This window comes from Euprymna scolopes, chromosome 30 (genome assembly GCF_053919585.1).
Source record: "Euprymna scolopes isolate OS-2025 chromosome 30, ASM5391958v1, whole genome shotgun sequence".
Lineage (NCBI taxonomy): Eukaryota > Metazoa > Mollusca > Cephalopoda > Sepiida > Sepiolidae > Euprymna > Euprymna scolopes.
The window spans coordinates 85,466,710-85,474,140 of record NC_136511.1 but is presented as its reverse complement, the minus strand read 5'-3'; the positions used below and the strand labels follow the sequence as shown (position 1 = coordinate 85,474,140).

Here is a 7,431-nt window from a genome sequence, read left to right as displayed (position 1 = left end):
GAAAGAGCTCCTTCAATCTTAGCATTTGTTCATTGTTATTGGTTAGAATGAGAATATCATCAACATACCATACATAGTTTCTATGATGTAATTAAATATCTGGTTTTCGAGATCGCTCATGTTAACGGGCTCCTTCAGTCTTTGACAGACTATGAATACTCATGAAGAGGTGCATGCGCGTGAAATTTCTGTGGTAGGAGGTGCGCAATCTCCAACCACACCTCTCCTGAGTCGGCATTGTTAAATATCAGTGACAAGTGAAGTGTATGTACAGGACAACTGGAAACAAATGCACATACAGCACCTAGAATTCCCAAATGGTCACCCATTTGGTACTAACCAGGCTCAATGTTGCTTAACTTTGGTGATCTGACAAGAACTGGTGTGTCAACGTGATTATACCGTATATAGAAACGCGATTATGCCATATATAGAAAAGATCACTCATGTAGAACTCGCTAAATAGCATACCGAGGACGGAACCCATTGAGACTCTTTCTATTTGGGTGTAAATGTTCCCTTTATAGTCGTAGAAGGGTACCTCACTGGTACAGACTAATAATTTTTTAAGTATTATCTTTTGTTGATTTTAAGGAGAGGGAGAGACGGGTTGTTGTATACGTTGTTAAAGATTATATATGATATGAGGGGAGAGTCCGGTTTATGTATTTTTACTGTTCCGTATAGATATCCAGGTTTATACTCACCGATAATTTTGGGAATGCTGAGTCTCTTAACTGTATCCTCAGTAATTACTGCCTTCCATAGTTGTTGCTGTCTCACCACATTTTGGCCAACTGATTCTCTGGCCTGCTTTGGGTAGGATTGAATCCGCTATCTTCAGACAATGCTCACCTGAAGCATAAAGATTCAACACCTCTATCCACTGTGCCATGGGCTCCGAAGGGCGATAAACGTTGGATTTTTGGTCTTATAAAGCCAAGTTTTCATTCTTATCTGGTCTTCCATTGTCGGATCTGTACCAAATGGTATTGTATATTATTCATTTTTTTTTTTTTCATATTGGAATCTATTGAGATGAGTAATTTGTATATTTATTTGTTTGATTTGTGGATTGTTATCCTCATCTTCATGGTTGTTGTTTTACCATGTTTCGGCCAACTATTCCTCTGGCCTTCTTCAGGTGGTTAACCACGACGAGATAAGAATGCTGAGTCTCTTAACTGTATCCTCAGTAATTATTGCATTCCATAGTTGTTGTCTCACCACGTTTTGACCAACTAATCCTCTGGCATACTTTGGATAGAAGCGTTTAATCTCTACGGTCCCAGAGTATGATTGATTGGTATAAGTCATAAAATAAAGAGCAGCCTAAGAGAGACATTGAAAAATTATGCTGAAATAAGCATATTACCAGCTATAACTATGAACAACCATTAAGTGACTTACTAGCTTGTATAAGTCGATTACATTAACCAGGACCACTCAACTACTTCAAACAAATATATCGCTTTCCAGGACTTTTTAACAAGAAATGTTTTTTAATGTTGCTCAGATTTCACCTAGAAACTAAAAATCATATGGTTTAGTATGTGACAATCCCTGATTTTTTTTTTAGGTATTTTGATTGGAAGGTAGAAAATCTGAGCAGAAACTGTGAAAAACTTCTTTTTTTTTTTTTGTAAATTTACCTTAAATTTGAAAAATAAATTTTATTAAAAAAGACATATTCCAAAGAAAAATATTTTTGATAAATTTACCTTAAATTTGAAAAATAAATTTATTAAAAAAGACATATTTCAATGAAAAATATTTTTGATAAATTTACCTTAAATTTGAAAAATAAATTTTATTAAAAAAGACATATTTCAAAGAAAAATATTTTTGATAAATTTACCTTAAATTTGAAAAATAAATTTATTAAAAAAGACATATTTAAAAGAAAAATATTTTTGATAAATTTACCTTAAATTTGAAAAATAAATTTATTATAAAAGACATATTTCAAAGAAAAATATTAAACATCTGTCAACACTGTTAATGAATCACAATTCGACCATGATATTAAAATGTGTTTATAGGCCAAAAATCCTGTCATAGTAATTTTTCTCAAAAAGGGACATCTAAACTAAAAAAGCATCATGTTTAGCTAAGTCACTCAATTTTAAACAGTGATCCAGTAAATGGTGTAATTGAAGAATGTAGACGAGAGAACACATCCTTGTCAGATGCCAAAGTGCATGTCAAAGAAACAGACTTTAGTGTGAGTGGAGGGATAGGCTCGATTAAGTCAATAAAGATAAGTGCCAATAAGACAAATTTATTGACAGCAGGCTTTCTTCCAAATGAAAAACAACTGGTCATTCTCAACACAGAAACCCTTGAAGAGATCAATTGGTTCAAATATCTGGGTTCTATCATCACTGTAAGGTGAAGACGAGAAAAGCATCATTCTCCGTGTCCGCTGGCAACAATGTGTCTCCAACAGCACAATTTGCACTTGCTGCAGGATCAACTCCTTTCAAAAATCTCTCCTTACTAGATGCCTTCGTTGATTCAGTCATGCCCTTCAACGATATGCATGTGATTTCATCCATGAAGTCATCGATCCAGCATCACCAGCAAGCTGGAAGAAACAAAACCTGGTTCAGGACAATGAAGCAGGATGCTGAACTGATTCTGGGCCTTCATCTGTACGAGGTCTGCGAATGACTCATAACGGAAGCAACCTTGAATCGTTGTACCTGGTCAGCCAGTGTTTGGAGTGTAAACTTGTTTGAAAGAGCTGTTCCAATTGACCCAGGATGAATGCCATGACCATTCTACCCACGGTTTTCAATTTGCTCGTGCAGGCGCTCATTGAAAATCTCTTTAATCTTAATCCTCAAGTGACCCCTTGATAAGTGTGACTCATTAGTAAAAGACAAAAAAATATAGTTTAAGATTAAATTATTTTTGTTGTTCTTCTGTAAATTCTAGTTATGTGTTGGGGACAGTCACCTGGAGGATACCATCAACCCTGGCCAGAGAAGTAAACAAACAAAGCATGTAATCATTGGAAAAAAACAAAGAAAAAACTGAAATCAAGATAAATTCCTCAACCTGAGGATCACGGCCTCCCAGTGTGTATGTATGTGCATGTGGTGAGGGTAGCTCAAACAACTGGGAGGTGATGATGGCTCAGTGTTTAATGATAATGACTGACAAAATGAGTGTGTCAAGTTCAAATCCAATTTGCACGATTTTTCGGGTATGGTATTGTCTGTCCTTCACAAGTTCATACAGATTTTTTTTTACTTTTGTTTTTTTCAATTTGGAGTAATTCTAGACAAACAGCAACTTTTTTTTCTAATGAATAAAAACGATTTTATTTAAAAGTAAAATTTTACAAACCTAATGTGAAAAATGTAAGTTTTTTTTTTAAATAAAACAAATATGAGGTGCTTTAAATAAGTTTCCAGACTTTTTCCATATGGACACTTTTATTGATATTACACGCATGAAACTCTAACTCCCTTTGAAGTAATCTCCTCCAACTGCAATGCACTTGTACCATTCCAACGTCTGGAAAGCTCCATGGAAGGCCTCATGTGTGAATGTATCAATGATTCTTGTCACAGCCCTTTTCATCTCAATTGTCTCAAAGTTTTTCCTTGAGTTTAGGGAATAACCAAGTCACAGTGAGCAAAGTCTGGACTATAAGGAGGGTGAGGGACAGTCTTGATGCCCATCTTGGTCAAATAGTTTGTGACAAGGATGGAGTTGTGGACTGATGCATTGTCCTGGTGGAAATGCCACTTACCCAATTTGAAGAGTACTGGCTTCTTCTGACAGAATCTCTTCCTGAACTCCTTTAAAATCTCAGCATAGTATTCCTTGCTGACTGACTGCCCAGTGGGAACCCAGTACACGTAGACCATGCCCATGCAGTCAAAAAAAGGGATCATCGGAAGTTTCTAGGTGGATTTGCTCTGTCTGGCCTTCTTTGGTTTGAGAAAGCCAGCATGCTTCCACTGGGAACTGGGTCTCTGGGTCATAGCAGTAGACTCAGTTTTCACCGCAGGTCACCAGAGCATCAGGAAATGTGGGATCTGAATTGATCAGCTCAACCATCTCCCTGCACAAATCTTATGCATCTCCAGTTCTTTGTGAATAATTGTGTACAGTTTCCACACCGACATCAAACTGTGCACTTATCACGACGGTCCTTATCCATAAAATTCTTTATTTGACCAATCAAATCGTGTTCTGACTTCCTTACTCCTTCCACACCTTTCATCATCCTTGACAGACTCCCTGCCTTTCTCGAATCTCTTATGCCACTCAAAAACTGATGCTCTATTCATACAAGATGGTCCACAAGCAATCTGAAGCATTCAATACGTTTCTGTGGCATTTTTTTATCAGTTTAAAATAGAATTTTATCATATATCGTTCTTCTAAAGTGTCCTCATATCCAAATTTTTTAAATTCACCAGCTGTGACAATCGGGCTTTAGTAGGGTGCATTCCAATTCCTCCTGTAGCTGTTCATATGAACCTGAGATCATAAAAATTAGTCAGTCATCTCATAAGACATATAGCAATAACATACTGAAATCTTGAATTTTCAAAAGTTTGACGATTCTAAATGCCTGTCCAAAAAGTCTGTAAACGTATTTATGGCATCTCATAAACTTGGATTAAAAATAATTTTTCCTTCAATTTTGAATGTATGTGTGTGTGCGTAATGTAATGCCTATATTTAGATATTTAAGATGATAATCTATATATCAATGCGTGTGCATATTTTCCTATCAAACTACTCTGTCAATTTTCAGTCTACAGACTCGAGATTTGATATAAGGGGTATTGAGATTTGGGAAAATCTTTTTAATTGGTTTTTGGCCAGAAATTTGGCTGTCAAGGGGTCAAAGTTCAACGATTTGAGCTTTGAAAACTCTACCAAACTCCTCCGCCAATTTTGGGTCTAAACACTTGAAATTTTAAATGTAGGTTACTTGGATATGGATCAAAATAGTTAATTTTATTTGAGTCAAAAACAATAAATGTTAAGGAGTCAAAGTTTAAAAAAATTGACCTCTGTGGTCTCTACCAATTTTTGGTTTAAACATTTGAAATTTTACATAAAGTTTATTCAAACATAGGGCAAGCTTTTTAATCATTCTATGGCTAAAAATTTGGGTGCCAAAGATTCAAAGTTCAAAAGATTTGTACCTTTGCGGTCTCTAGCAAACTATTCAGCCAATTTTGAGTCTAAACTTTTGAAATTTTACATAAAGGCTATTCAGACATGCAGAAAGCATTTTAATCAGTTTTGGGGTGAAAATTTAACATCCAAGAGGTCAAAGTTGAAAGAGTTGACCATTGCAGACTCTACCAAACTTCTATACCAATTTTGTTTCTAAGCACTTGAAATTTTAGATGTAGGTTACCTGGACATGAGTCAAACTTTAATATACATATGCACAAAAAGTTATGATTATTACATAGGGCCCAAGCAAAGCCTGACTGAATTGCTAGTAACAGGATAAATTTCAAACCCAGATAACTTCAAAATATTGACAATTTTTATAAAAATATTTCCAGGTTCACTTAATCAAATATAAAAGTAATAATTAAGCAAAAAACAAACAAATAAAAAAGACGCTTTCTTGTTATGGACAGGTAACGTTTTTAAGTGAAAAGGAAGAGGTTTAATAAAACTTTTAAAATTTTATTAAAAAAAAAGAAAAAGAGAACCTACATTTACGTGATTTTTGGAATACAACATTTTCTTTCTGTAACAATAATAGAAATTTTCTTCATTTTTTTTTTTTTTTAACATCGGAGAATTCTGGACAAACACCAAATTTTTAAGTTCATCTATAAAATTATTAGATGGAAATAACTTCCAAAACTTTCAATCTTTTAATAAACTAGCATTTCAGCCCGGCGTTGCCCGGGTGTTTGGATGTGTATGTTGAGCAAAAAAAAAGCGGTCAATTTTTTTAACTTTGACCCCTATTATGATCCCTTAACATTTATATTTTTGGGCTCAAATAAAGTTATTAAATTAGATCCATGTCCAACGAATCTATATCTAAACTTTCAAGTGTTTAGACCCAAAATTGTCGGAGGAGTTTGGTAGAGTTCTCAAAGGTCAAATTGTTGAACTGTGACCCCTTAATCGCCAAATTTCTGGCCGAAACACAATCACATTGATTTTCCCAAATCTCAGTACCCTGTATATCAAATTTCGAGTCTGTAGACTAAAAATTGACAGAGTTATTGCGTAGGGAAATGTACATACACAGACAGACAGATACACAGACACGCGTTCACTTTTATAGATATACTAACATGGGTGCCCGGCGTTGCCCAGGTATTTGGTGGTGTATGTTGAGCAAAAAAAAAAAAGCGGTCAATTTTTTAAACTTTGACCCCTATTATGACCCCTTAAAATTTATTGTTTTGGGCTCAACTCAAGTTATTAAGTTAGATCCATGTCCAATGAAACTATATCTAAAATTTCAAGTGTTTAGACCCAAAATTGTCAAAGGAGTTTGGTAGAATTTTCAAAGGTCAAATTGTTGAACTTTGACTCCTTAATCACCAAATTACTGCCAAAAACCAATCATATCGATTTTCCCAAATCTCAGTACCCTGTATATCAAATTTCGAGTCTGTAGACTAAAAATTGACAGAGTTATTGCGTAGGGAAATGTACACAGACACTTTCACAGATATATAGATTAGGATTTGCTAAGAGTTTAAAATGACTTTCTAAACTGTGTCAATCGCTTTATTGCAGATTAGTAAAATATCAATATTTCCCTAAATATTGTCACAAAAAATGAAAATTGTGCCATCAAAGAGTTGCTTTAAGTTTAGCTATTTCCCAAAATTTTATTCAAATTCATGCGATATTCACGAAGTTATGGAATTTTATTTATCATCAAAGAAATTTTACTGCCCATCGCTTTATTGCAGATCTCTTTCAATGCCAAAAAAAATCAGGTGAATAAAGGTTATCGAAAAGCAAAGGATGGTTGCTGGACCCGCAGAAGGATTGCCCATCAAAAATTTAGCCACAGAGCTGGAATGGGATCCAAAAACCTTGGCTGCATTCTTGAACAACCCGAACACCAAATTCAGAAAAATAAGAACATCAGGAGAAACCTTTTAGATCGTGATATTCAGAAAATTCGTAGAAAAGTCAACTGAAACACAAACAGCACTAGTGCTTTCGTTTTGCAAAAGCTGGAATCGCTCCAAGATCCAGCCATGCCCAATACAATGTGTTGAATGAGATCGCAAGAAACATCAAACCTCTTCCAATGCCTCCATTGAGCAAACAACATAGAGAAAAACGAATGGCTTGGACACAGATTTACATGAAAATGGATTTCTAACAGGTCCTATTTAGAGATGAGGCCCCATGCTACTCTTGACGGTCCGGATAGATGAACCGAAGTTTGAACCCTAAACG

At 35.1% G+C, this 7,431-nt stretch overlaps 1 pseudogene; it reads right to left on the bottom strand.

Annotated features, from left to right (window-relative positions):
- Window positions 1-292: 292 nt before the first annotated feature.
- LOC145254959 (5S ribosomal RNA) lies at window positions 293-409 on the bottom strand (annotated as a pseudogene).
- Window positions 410-7,431: the final 7,022 nt, after the last annotated feature.